The sequence below is a fragment of the Rhinolophus hipposideros genome, assembly GCF_964194185.1.
Source record: "Rhinolophus hipposideros genome assembly, chromosome: 12".
Lineage (NCBI taxonomy): Eukaryota > Metazoa > Chordata > Mammalia > Chiroptera > Rhinolophidae > Rhinolophus > Rhinolophus hipposideros.
Genome location: NC_138058.1, coordinates 46,856,071 through 46,870,347, shown reverse-complemented (window position 1 = coordinate 46,870,347; position 14,277 = coordinate 46,856,071). Strand labels below are relative to the sequence as shown.

General features: G+C 40.3%; 1 protein-coding gene and 1 pseudogene across 3 annotated transcripts in view; both read left to right on the top strand.

The window, feature by feature from the left end:
• Positions 1 to 14,277, top strand: part of CAMKMT (calmodulin-lysine N-methyltransferase) — a 329,635-nt gene that overhangs the window by 263,315 nt on the left and 52,043 nt on the right. The window lies entirely within an intron of this gene.
• Positions 10,582 to 11,164, top strand: LOC308505946 (small ribosomal subunit protein eS7-like; annotated as a pseudogene). Its single transcript has one exon. The product of its transcript is annotated as a small ribosomal subunit protein eS7-like (transcript).

Genomic DNA, 14,277 nt, shown 5'->3' with positions numbered 1-14,277 from the left:
AGGAAATGCTTTGTGTCCTGAGAAGTCCAGCATGCGTCCATGGAGACTATGATGATTTCTCCCTGTTCAACAACTTAGCCCATGCACTTTGATCTCAACTTAAGAACACACGTGTGTACTCGTGTGAAAGGGCCAGCAACAATATAACAGCTCTAGAATGTTTCTCAACAGAAAGATAATTGTGGTGTCAAGTTCAGAGCAATAGTTCAGTTGAAGTGGTATATTTTGAAGGCCCTTCTCAAGGAGTTCTGATTCTCAGAGAAAACACTTTGCTACCTGGGTTCAGGTTACAAATTTTATCGCAGCAAAGAGAAGGGACACCTTCCAAAAAAGAAAGAAAGAAAGCAACACAGAGAATCATTTTATCTATCTCAAGTTACTCACAGGGCCCATTATGGGATTCATTCCAGGCTGGTGTGATTAGAGACCTGCATGTTTGGAGATATCTGCAGATAATCCCCAGCTATGAGCACCCATGATACTTTCTTTGCCAAAGGAGGCAAAAGGATTGATCTACAGAAAGATGACCTATTGAATGTAGATTCTTTGTTGTTGGCCTGGAAACTGGTAAGCATGCACCTTTCAGCACCAAGACAGCCTTACTCCCCAGCCTTACTCCTGTCTTCTGGTGATAATTGTCCTGCCAGCTCTGTAGATTGTGGACACAGATAAGAAAGCCAGTAAAACTGGACTGTGTGCAATTAGAAACTTATGCTCATAAGAATTGACCTGTGATTGCATTTACAGGTAGAATCAGATCCTGACTAGACACATCATATAAAGGTCAGTAAATAGATCTTGCAAAAGTAGAGGGATTACATTTTTATTGTTGTGAGTTCCAGGTTTAGAACAATTTGCTACCATTCTTCATGAATTCAACATGCTTTCACATACATCATGCAAACTTGCCATGAAGAACTAAGAGAAGCCATGGTCTTCCTGCCCTCAGGAGTTTATGTTCAAAGACAACATAAAGAAACAGATCGAAATATTTCTATGAAATCTTGAAGGTGATATCAGCAAAAGTTCTTTATCAGACTATGATTAATATTTGCTTTCTATTATGGATTTCTTTAAATGGCAGAAAGGGGGCTAATACTGGGCTGAAGATTAAGGTGAAAAGTAGGAGAGAAGATGTGATAGGTAGAGGGGACACTGAAGGAAAGAAAGAAAGGGACAAAGTGAAGGGCTCCACTGGGGCCTTGGCTGTGCACTCTCTGTTCTGTGGGTTTTATCTCCATTTTAGGGAGGGAGTTCTTTCGGCTTAGACTGTATTGGGGCTGGAGAGGGAGTGTTCTCCCACACAGTAGGCACCAAGAGTTGACCACTGTCTAAGTCTGCTCGGGCTGCATGACAAAATGCCATAGACTGGTGGTTTCAACAACAGACAGACACTGATTTTCTTACAGTTCTGGAAGCTGGAAGTCCAAGGGCAGCGTACCAGCCTGGTTGGTTTCTGTTGGGGTTTTCCTTTCTGGCTTATAGGTGGCACCATTTCATTGTGTGCTCACATGACCTCTTTGGGCATGCACAGGGTGGGTGAGCGGTAGGGGTTACTTTCTGGAGTCTCTTCTAATAAGGACACTAATCCTGATAAGGGTCCCACCCTCATGACCTCATTTAACCTTAGTTACCTCCTTATAGGCGCTCTCTAAATACAGCCACTTTGGGGGTTAGGGCTTCAACATATGAATTTTAGGAGAACAAAATTCAGTCCATAGCAGGGAGAAGCTAGACAGAAGATCCCCAAAGGTGTCTTTTCCGACCTGCTGTTGGAGAGCCCACCATTAACCAATACATAACCCATGCTCTTTGCAGGGTTCTGGAAGCATTGTGCCCAGACATTAAGCAGTGGAGCAGAGGAGGAAAGAAAGCATGTACAGAGAGGAAGGAGAGTGTGCGTACTGAATGCTTTATAAACCTGAATGGGTGAAAAAATAATGATCTCTGACTTCTTTGTGGTTCTTCACTCATGCTGCCACAGATTGGTCATAAGGTCCATATCACACTGGGATATGAAAGTGTTAATTGAATAGAGGCAATCAGAATTTCTATGTGAATAATGACTTAGAAATAATATTTTGCACATTCAACAATGGAATGGGGAACCGAGACTTTACCTGGCTACACAGTTCTCCTGATGGCGTCAGATTTTTATTTTTAAACCCTGAGGTATATGCCTTTTACATTCTGTTTTAACTTTTATATCTGGTGGGAATTTCTTTAGAGTAACTTAAGAAGAAGGAAGAGAATTAGGGAAGAAAAGATATGATAGATGCTAGTACTGTCCTTTAGGTTTAATTTGTGATTTTTCTGACAGACACCTTCGTCAGCTCTCATCTTGAATAACCCTTCCATTAAAAACAAACCCATGAATTTAGTTACTATTAATGCACCAGTGTCCGTTTCTTAGTTTTGACAAATCTAAGATGTTGACAATGAGAGAAACTGGGTGAAGGACATCCAGCAACTCTCTGTGCTATCTTTGCAACATTTTGCCTTTCTGTAAATCTAAAATTATTCCAAAATAAAAAGTTTCTTTTTAAAACCCAGGTATGTGTGTTTTACAGTAAACATGTTAGAATAAGAAAGCCCTTAGCTCTACACTTATGGGAACATTTCTCAATGTTTCTGTAAATGAATGCTTATTTAAATTTTATGTCCCGAGAAACTGGTGGCTAATCCTGAATTCCTTGTACCATAAGACAGATCATGCTGAGATGTTCACTCATCTGATATTGAATCAGGAAAAGAGGAGGACTTAGAATTATCTGACTTTTTGGAATGCCACTTGGCACTAAAATAAAATCAAATCTCTTATAATGTGTAATAGCCAAAGCATACTGTATCCCATTGTAAGTTGCTTTAAAGTTTGTGTTTTCTGTTGGGCTTGCCATGTGACACATTTGTGATCATGTAAAAGCAGCTAATGGTTACTTTAAAATTAGAGGCTGTCCAAACAAAACTTAAAATCCTAAAACTTTCTCTTCAAAGTGTGATAATTCTTGGCTACACTAGTAAATAGTTTGACATGTGTTTAGACATAATTCAATTTTCTTTATCAGATCATCTTTTCTTAAAGGTATGTGAAATGAAGTGTATGACTGTATAATAGAGGAGACAGTATTTGATTTTTAATTTTTATGTTAAATAGTTTCCACTGTGTTCTATGTCCATTTGAAACTTTTAAAAATAAAAATGTGATAGAAAAATGCACATATCACTGTGCTTACCGAATTGTTTTACTTAGGGTTTTGTGTCCATCTTTTCCCCCTGAAGAGTAAATTCATTGAGAGTTAGGCCATGTGACCTCAGTATCTATCTGAATTATGTATGTTAATGATTCAGTAAATATTTGTTTGAATGCAGAAATGAATGAAATCACATTCAGATGAATTACTGTTATTTTGAAGGGAACCAAATCACTGCCTCTTGATTTGCTCTCTTTACTGTCTTCGTTTTGGGATGGCCTCACAGTTTGGACTGGGTTTTATCATTGCTATCATTCAGCTACGTATACTAACCTTTCGAATCTGTAAAAAGTATTTAAAAGAAAGAGAAATTGTCCCTGTTTCAAAACCTATTATAAAGAATTTTCAAATATGTCAGACACATCTTTGTTAAAATTAAACCAGGGATTGGTTTTGAGCGAATAGCCCTATATCCTTACAGATGCTGTGGATGGAAGCATCTAAGCTGCTTATTATATTGATGGGTTTTGCTGCTCTGCAGCAAATGAAAACAGGCAGCTGCTTCCTCCATCAAAGCAAAAAAGCAGCCTGAGTTTTTATTAACCGAGTGTTCATTTCTTCTATTGCCAAAATTCTTACACAAAACAAAAGAGCAGTTTTAGCACATTATTGCTTAACTAGACATGAACAACTGACAGCAAGTGATAAGCCTGTCTGCTTTTCACAACTGGTAATCATTTTTGGAATAGATGTTGTAATATAGTTGAATATAAATTTTGTAATTTACATCTACAATGGTACGTAAATTTATAGATCCAGTTTGTTGCAGGAGAATGAAGGCTATAATCACAAAAGGCTTTTTCCCAGTGTTGTTTAATTTTTAATGACTATTTGAAAACTAGGGAAGGAAAATGAAATCAAATTCATTTCTTTACAACGAAAATATAAAAAAGATGCTAAAGACAATCATACAAGTTGGCTGGAGCCAGTTGTAGATGGCCATGACAGAGGAAGACCGCTGGGCTTCGCACTGCGTTTCCCCAGGAGTTGCAGTGAGCTGCCCAAGTTTGTGCAGCAGCAGAAATTTCTGAGAGCAGACTGTCGTGTTCCCTTTATATCAGTGAATAATGATGAGCAAGGAGTGGGGAATGACAGAGCTCTGGCCATTTTGTACAGCTGAGATTCTCAGCCAACCATCATCCTTCTTTTAAAAAAAAAAAAAGTATCTACTTTCAGATCAAATGGCAGAGAGGGCTTTGTTTCGAGTAAGTTTAGACTGAACCTCAGGAAGATGTGTCTTCTTTGCCAAGTCAGTTTGCCAATTGGTGTTTCACCTTTCGGGACTTGCTAATGGCAATTCCTGCTGTGAGAAGGGAGTCCTCTCCTTCCCCCTTCCCCGCACAGGTCTAATAGGAGGAACTTGGAATGAAGGCAGTTACCTAATAAGCAACCCCAAAGTCATGGAGCTCTGAGATTTACAGTTCTGGAGGCCGGAAGTCCAAGGTCAAGGTATTGGCAGGTATGCTCCATCCCGAGGCCTTTCTTCTTGGTGTGCAGAAGGCCTTCTCTCTGTGCCCTCACGTGGTCTTCCCTGTGTGTGTCTGTATCCTGGTTCTTCTTCTTCTTCTCAACCAACACACACAGCAGTACTAGGTGACAGTGGGAGGATAATCCCATCCTCGCCTTCTCTCCCCCAGGAGCCAGAACCTCTTGGAACCAAGGTAGTTTTGAAATGGTGGGATGTGCACCTTCCCAACAACACTGATAAATAAATTAGTTCTGTTGTCTAAGAAGCCCAGGGCCGTTGGATAAATGCACAGCATTGCTTTGGCACCTGGACCATGCACCTCCCGAGTGCCACTTGCTCTCCAGGGAGGCTTTCAAAAATGTGCATTACTCCCTGTGGGGACAAAGCCCCAAAAAGTTTCCAGGCTCTCGGCCTCACATAGAAAGGTGCTGGCTCGGGTAGTAAATGGCCATCAACTGTGATCAGATGGCCATCAGCTGTGGCTAGTTGGCCATCAGCTGTAACCCATAAGCCATTGGCCACTAATATAACTGCTGTGGCTACGCTAGCAGAAGAAATGGGAGCTAGCAAGAGCGGATTGCAGAGAGGCGGATGCCACCGGTGAGAATATAGTGGTATGACTGCCCTACTTATGGCTCCGTGGGTGTTCCTTTTTGGCCCCACAATGTCCTGCGTTCTTATGTGGGGAGCGGGAGCTAAGACCCCGCAGGCCGCCCCACACGACACTCCCCATGGAACACAAGGCTTCCGGTTGGCTTAGAGGTCGTCACAGCATTCACCTAGAAGTGAGATAAAGCTGGACTTCCAGGCAGGAAGCTGCTTTAGAAATCAAATTCGTGACATGGCAGTAAGTCAGGAGGGGGGAGCCACACTCTCCTTACTCTTCTTTGGTGGGCCGTGTAACAAGCGTGTGTCTCTGTCGGTGATGTGGCTCACTACCGATGATAAGGAACAATCACAACAATTTCTAATACTTTCATCTTTATTCCACTCCATGTGACACACTGATGCTCTTACATGACTTTTCAAGACACAGTACAGCCCTATTTTAAAAGGAAAGAGGGTGATCTCATCAAAATGATGGCCTGATGGCCCTACTCTGAGGACATTGAGCACAGCAAGGTCTTGGGGAGGGTGTTGCTTGGAGTAAAGCTGGTGATGAGTCTTCCTTTCTCCTGCTCCTTTCCTCCTCTTCCTTTTTTTTTTTTTTTTTTTTTTTTTTTTACTGTGGGAAGGCTGTGCTATGTTTCAGGGAAAACCCAGACCATATTTTCCCTCCTGTTAGGAGCATTCTGGTCTGATTTTCCTGAGTACATCCTTCCTAGAAATGACTGTACTTACTTTCTGACATCCTCTCTGACCAATGGGAATGGAGTGTTTTCTCACCAAGAGCTCCAGTTGGGAGATGTTTTTCTTATTTGTGCTTTAAGACCTCGGAGAAATCCCTTGTTCCCAAAAGGGAATTTGTTACCCTGAAGAGGAGAAAATATGTTTTAGGGGAAAATATATATAGCATATAGCTGAGAATTATGCTCAATATTAGAGAGGAAAATTGTACTTGAGGAAGTTGTCATTAATATTTTAGATTAGCTAAAAAGCTATCACAACTAGACTATGTAGATGTAGAGCAGTTTCTTTCTGAAGCTGAGATTTAATTGACAAAGGCAAGTTCTAATTCAAGTAAAATAGACATGTTATGAAGACTTGACTTCCAAGAACTTTTTGAATTCTTTCTAAAAATATTTCCTGGTAGGGGTTCTAAATTTGGGATTATAGAGCAAATAAAATATTTTAATCAATCTAATGTCTTTAAAATGTCACAGGCTACAGCCCACTGACAGTTGCGTAGTTTTCATTTGGAAATGCACAAATATAAAGACGTGTAGCCATTGGATTTATAATGGGAAGAGGCCTCAGAAATCAATTCTACCCTTCCATTTTATTCTTGAAGCTGGAGCCCAAATATGATTTTTCCAAAGTCCCAAAATTAGTTATTGACAGAGGCATGAGAACTAGAAACTAGTTTCCTTGATTCCAGGACCAGCCACCAGGGTTGGGACAATATAACGCGGTAATTAAGAGACTGGGCTCTAGAGGTTGAGTATGTGGGCTCAAATCCCACCTATGTCATTTAAGCTTTCTGTGCTTTGGGGTACCTTGTTGTTCCCCTTAGCTGGCCGTAATGACAATGCATACCTTATAGGGCTGTTTCAAGGATTAAATGAGATAATCCATACAAAGTACACAGCTCAGTGTTTGCCACGTAGTAAGTGTTCGGAAATAAGTAATGCTGATAATAACAATAGTAAACCCTTATTAGTAACTGCACTTATTTGGTACCCTTTGAATTCACTTAATCCTCACATCTATATTTATGGAGTAGATAGTATTATGACTTCCAGATAAGGAGTTGATGTAAGGAGAGCTTAAGTGACTTGGTAAGGTCAAAAAGCTAATAAGCCTCAGAGCTGCCTTCCAAGTTCGTGTCTTCACTATATGAGCTGCTGTGGCTGTGGCTGCAGTGTAGTGCTTTTTCTCAGTGGCGCTTCAGCAGCTCCCTTGTTCTGTCTCCATTTCTCACCTGTCACTTAGTTGCTTTCCCAGCGTCTGCTCTAAAAGTGACCACCAGACCCAAGGCTGGGCCTTTGGGGAATGCTCTCTGACGACTGTCTTCCCTTCTCTGCCTCGGCGTCAGGACAGAGCTAGGACGCTTTTCATCTTTCCCTTACCTCATAATTCTCACATAAATAGGTCTCTAAATTAAAATTTAAGTTTTAGATGCTGACACATTTTTAATCCATGCCCAGAAACAGACCCATTTTGTCATCCTAGAAGAATTTATTGTTGGCGTACTTGGGTGATTTTTGGTGCCCCTTCACTTCTCCACCTTCCACATGCTCACTGTCTGTCCTTCTTTCAGTTCAGTTGGCTTCTCCAGGAACAGGAGACAAATTATTTGGACCTTTGCTTTTGCAATCTAGTGTTTTGCAATCTAGAGGTTAAGAATAACAGCTCTAGGAGCAGATTACCTGAGTTCAAATTCCAAGTCGGTGACAAAATATCTGCCTGATGTAGGGGAAGTTTTCTCCACCTCTCAGTGCCTTCGTTTCCTCATCTATGTCCCAGTGCCTGGGCAGTAGTCAGCATTCCACAAATGCGAGACGGCCACAGGGCAAGCTTCCACCTGCCCACCGTGCTCGGCTAAGCAAACATTTCGTGTCACCCACGTGTGCCCGAGGTCTCTGTGATCTGGCTCCACAAACACGGGGAGGTCTGCACTTGGTAGTTTATTGTACAGAGCAAGTGTGTTAATGGGTCCGAGCGGGAGGACAAGTATTGAACAAATATCATCTATATATATGGAATTCTTGTTTAGGATCCATCTTCAAAGTGCCCATAACTAGGGCAGCTTTTTCCAAAGTTAAGTTTTGGGTTGATTTTGTGGGTTATCAATTGGGAATAATAGTCTCCCTGAAAGTACCAAAAATATAGTCAAGCACCAGATCAAGAACCAGATCTCATGCTCTTGATAAAAATTCCCTGGATAGAAGCAAGTCAAAATAATAACAATGGCAGTGACAGCAACAATAAAGCTAACGTAAAAAATTTGCTATGTGCCAGAAACTGCTCTCAGGTCCTTACATGCATTAGCTCATTTAACCCTCCCAACAATTCTATGTGTAGGTACTTTTATTCCTTTGTCTAACAAGTGAGAGCTGAGGCATTACCCAACAGTGCTGGCTAAAGTAGCATCCCTGATAGTTATTCTCTATTTCATTAATGTTTTATTTTCTGAAATTTCCTAGTTTATTGTATATTGCCTTTATTAAACTTGTTTGAGCAAGGGCTTTGTTTTTTTTACTGCTGTGTCCCGAGCTACGAGAACAGGCCTGGATGTCAATAATAGTATGTTGAACGAATGAATAAGGTTTAAAAAGTTTAAGTAGCTTGTCCAAGGTCATGCAACCGTAAGAGTCAGCATTCAAGCTGAATTCTGCCTAACTCCAGAGCATGAGATCTGGTTCTTTATTATAGTTTCATATAGCTTGCGGGCTTCCTAGATTTAATCTAACCCAAGCCTAGTATTTTGCAGATGAGGGTACTAGAGCTCAGAAAGGCTAAATCACTTCCCAATACGACACAGATTTTTAGTGGCAGAGCCAGAATCACAGCCTGGACCCCTAGTTAGTGTTTTTGCACTGTGAATTCAATTGCCTCATTTCATATAAAATTGAAGGAAAATCCTCTATATGTCTGCTGTACATCACCCACCCACTTACTCATGCCATAAACCTAAGTCATATTTGACACTTCCCTCTCTCTTACCACCCTCTTCATTATTAATTAATTGATTAACTATTAATTAACAAGTCTTGTCAATTTACATTCTAAATATAGCTCAGATCTTCCCACTTTTCTTCATCTCCACTAACCATCACCCAAGCCACCATCAGTGCTCACCTAGGTAATTGTAGTAGCCTCCTACCTCGTTTTCCCTTTCTCCTCTTGCCCCTTTTCAATCTATTTTCTTTAGGGTAGCCAGACTTATCTTATAAAATATAAATCTGATCAGATTACTCTGCTCTTAAAAGGCATGATTTCTTTTCAGGTGCAATTTAAAATTCTTAACATGGCCTTTGAGCCTGTGGTATCTGGCCTCTAACCCCTCCAGTCTCATCTTGTACTATTCTCTCTTTTCCTCATTTATTCTGCAGCTCTACTGTCCCTATTTCCACTTCTGGAAGTCAAGCTCTTCTTCAAAGCTTTATTTCATGGGGCTCCCCTTCTACGGGTCATCCCTCCACCCCATGCCCTCGTCCTCCTCTACTTGGCACTTCGTCCTCTGGGTCTCAGCTTACATGCTATTTCTACAGGGAAGTGTTCCCTGATGGACCCCTCCAAAACTCCGACCAGGTCACGTCCCCTATGATGTGTTCTTAGACACACCCTCTGTTTTTCCTGTATAGCATTTATTACAATGATAAGTAGGCACATTATATGTGTAATTATTTAATGTCTCATTCCTTGCTGAGCTACAGAGCCTGAAACATAGTAGATGCCCAATAAAAATATATGGAGCATTCTGTAGTCCTCTTACAGATTTCCATTCTGGGTTGAAGTATCAATGACCAAGCAGAAATGTTTAAGGAAAAGGAGACAGAGTGTAAATGCTGTCCAAAAGATTTACTTACCCATTCCAGCACAAGCAGCTTTTCATCTTAGTAATATCCACCCGTGCATTTCTTCTTCCAGAAGAGTCTATGGCTTAGCTAAGGGTATGCCGGCCTCTCTGTTTGAGTCTCAGATTTGAGAAAGGCCTTATGTCTGACTCCTGCGTGATGGACATGATCATTGAGTTTGAAAGAGGGAAAAGAAAGCTGTTGCTTGGGTGGACATCAGCTGATCACAGAAAAACCACCTCTCTGCTGTGAGAGCTGGGGCGAGTACAAGTGTTAGAGTAAGAAGAGGGAGAAACTGCTCAGAGATGCTTGTTGGATGCTGTCTGTTGAAGTCTCAGGACTTCTGCTAAAATGGACTATTGGGAATCAAACAGCTCTCAAATGAAAATGACCTAGAAGGACCCATGCTTCACTCGAGAGCATGTCTCTTACTATCTAATTTCATTAGATATTAAGTTATGTACTTATACGAGTATATGACATTTCCCTTCTGTTGTCCCACCAACCAGAAGAGGAGGTTTAATAGATATTAAGTTGTCTAATATTAGTTAATCTTAGGATTTCTTCAGCCTTCAGGTTAATAGTGAATGTGTTGTTTGTTTCCAGAATAACCACAAAACTTGGCATTTAAAATAATTCTAAACTAGCTCTTCCCAGGCCAGTGCTCACCAAGGAGAAGGCTATGTTCAGTTCAAGCACAAAAGTCACAAAGACCAATGGCGAGAAGCCGGACAAGTTGAGTCTGGCATCTCCCAGGCTCTTTGAGAGTGGGAGATGAACTCGGACCCCAACGCACAGCTTGGGGAGCCCAACATAACAGCAGCCAAGCAAACTGAAGTTTGTGGCGGTCAGAAAGCTATTATAATCTTTGTTCCTATTCCTCAAGTGAAATCTTTCCAGAAAACCCAAGACTAGCTAGTACGCGAATTGGAGAAAAAGTTCAGTGAAAAGCCCGTGGTCTTTATGGCTCAGAGGAGAATTCTGCCCAAGGCAACTTGAAACTGCCATACGGAAAATAAGCAAAAGCGTCCCAGGAGCTGCACTCTGACAGCTGGCATGATGTGATCCTGCAGGACTTGGTTTTCCCATGTGAGACTGTGGGCAAGAGACTCTGCATGAAACTGGAGTGCAACAGGCTCGTAAAGATCCACCTGGAAAAAGCCCAGCAGAACAATGTGGAGCACAAGGTTGAAACCTTTTCTGGTGTCTGTGAGAAGCTCACGCGCAAGGATGTTAATTTTAAGTTCCCAGAGTTTCAGCTGTAAACAAAAATGACCAAATAAAACATCATTCACATACACACACACACACACAATTCTAAACCAGCTTCACAAACAACAAAAACGTGGTTACATACATTAAATAAATCATATTACCAACTTTCCCTATCATTATTGATACATAGACAGCTGGTTTTTCGTATTTTAATGTTGCCCAGCTATATAGGCTTTCTGAAGTCTGACAGACTTGACAGGCCCAGTTCTGACAGAAGCATCTGCAGGGAACTAACTCATTGTTCAAAAGAAAATGAGTGAGACCAAATGACCACGAAAACCCAAGTATAATATAGTATCCTTCTTCTTCCATATAGAGTGCTTCTTCAGCTAATGCTTTTATGGAGGCCCAGTGGATGAAGGAGGCCTTTCCTACTATGAGTTAAACTAATTCGATTTATACAGAAAATACTAAGGAATAGGAAACTATGTACCTCTGAATAACTTTTAAACAAGTGTCCTAATTCATGACATGTGCTTTAGAAAACATTATCTAAAATAAACTATTAATTAAAATGTTTCGTGTTGCTTTTGGGAGGATCAATACTTAGCTACTCTAAATGCCACTTGGGTATTCTAATCTGCTTTGTCGGGTGTCAAGAATATAGCGGAAGTGCCTATAATTGGTTGATAAATCTCTATAATATTATTAATGGAGCATGAAAGTCTTGAGCATAAAAAACCCTCACCATTACTGTCCTTGGCTTGTATGTTCCCCTAAAAATTGTTTTCATCACTTTTCCAATGAGTTTCTCTCTGTTCCACAAAGCCCTGCTAGTCACTGTTCTTCTAGAATGTGTACTGAAATCCCATCACTCAGAGCTTAAAGTATTTATGCTAAGGTGGTACCCTATGAGAAATAAGAATAGTTACTCTGTATCTTGGATTCCAGAACTAGCCAACAAACAATTACATTCAGAAGGCCATACATTTCTGGATTTCAGGTAAACTTGGAAATTGAACAATGCAGTAAAATTAATTCCTTCCAGAAACCTCACTAACCCACTGTAACTGTTTTTAAGACATAAACCCGCAAGTGTAACAGCATGACAGAATATTCAACAACATAATTTTGGAAGCTGGGAAGATGAATGGATGAGAAGTCATTGACTTCACAGATATGAGAAAGCCAGCAGTTGAGAAAGTTGAGAACCCACCCAATTCCTGCTTCTGAAAACTTGAAAGGCTCAGGAATTGTTGGTACCAGGTAATTTTAAAAGCAGGAGTTGAATGGGGGCTAAAGTAAAGAGGATTGATTGAAAACGTTTAAGAAGCAGTTATATCCCTATTCCTGGCTACTGGGTAATTTCCTCCTCTGTACTCCAAACAGAACAGGAGGTTTAATCTCTGGAGAGAGTTAAACTGAGGATTTTTCGATTGAGGGACACCACGCACAGTGGAAATCAGAGACTGTACCAAAAACAGAGTGGAGAGATTAAGTGACGTATGCAAACTGAAAGCTGAGCCTCTCCACCCACATCCCCCCCCAACACATACTCAGCCCTCTTCACCTCCAATCAGTTTTTTTTATCTTTCTACAATTACATTTAAGCAACAATGAAGAATTATCAGATATCTGAGGAAAGCTTTTAATGTGACAGGTACCAAAACCAATAAACAGGAAGAAAACAAAACATGAAGAAAACAGACTATATAAACATAAGAAGACTTAAAACAAACTATAATTAATATTTCCAAATAATTAAAAAAGAAATTTCCCTCATAAAACAGGAATAGGATGCCCTCAAAGAGAACTATTCAGAGAACTACCATCAACAATAGCATAAATGAAAAAGAAGGGTTGGAAGGAAAATTTGAGGAAATTTCCAGGAAAATGAAAAACAATGAGAAAGAAAGCAGGAAAGAAAATAAGAGGATGAGTTCAGGAGATTCAACATCCAAATCATAAGAGTTCCAGAGAAAGAGGACAGATAAAAATGGAGGTAAGGAAATAATGGGATTTTCCAAGAAACTTTCCCCAAACTGAAGAACACAGTGTTTCCAGATTGAAATTACTCACTAAATCATGCAAGCTCTCAAACATTTAGGTTCCACCCACTTTTTCTCAAGTAGTTGCACTAAAATGAAGAAGTAAACCAAGAAAGGAAGACAAAGGATATAAAACACGAGAGATGGAACAAAGTAGGAAGCAAATGGAAGCCCGGAATGAGAGTGAAGATTGATTTCCAGGATTTTAGCTGTGCACCAGGCATAGCGGGCATTCAGGCCAAACTAAGGCAGGTCAGAGAAACCAGGAGAAATTTCCTCATGAGGCTGATAAGAATACCTGATGTGAATGAAGGTATCGAGAGGACACACAGACAACTGGATTTGGGGATTGAATAAAAATCTTAGCTAATGAGTAAAGAAAGACAATTATAAACTCCAGAGGATAAAACATAGATGAGAGAAAAACAATTATAGTTTACCACGTGGCTCAGTTTTGGTCTTAATAAAATTGACAGTGAGTAGTGATCTTACCAAAATTATAATATATCTATACTAGGAAGGTGGTGGTGGTGGGTGGATAAGGTGTGTGCTACGTGTGGTGTGGAGAGAGGCATGGAAATCAAAGCAAAAAAAAATGCTTATCTTCCATAGATTTTTGCCTAAAACTGAAAAATCAAAAAATTAAAATACAAATATGTAGAAATATGGAATTACCAGGAGAATCAGTTAAAAGAATTGAAAGTAGTGGGCAGCCGGATGGCTCAGTTGGTTAGAGCAAGAGTTCTCAACAACAAGGTTGCCCGTTCAATTCCTGCATGGGATGGTGGGTTGTGCCTCCAGCTACTAAAGACTGAAAATGGCCACTGGGCTTGGAGCTGAGCTGCACCCTCTGCAACTAGATTGAAGGACAACGACTTGGAGTTGACAGGCTCTGGAGAAACACACTGTCCCCAATATTCCCCAATAAAAATTTAAAAAAAAGAATTGAAAATAGTTTCTGAGGAAGGAGAAAGATTAAGGAGAGGAGCTGTATGTTACTGTTTCTCTTTATCATTCTCATAGAACTCAGTGGTTCTTCAAATAATGTATATATATAACGTCTTTAAAAATAAAATATTGTTTTAAAGGACCATTATATTTCCACAAATAAGAAT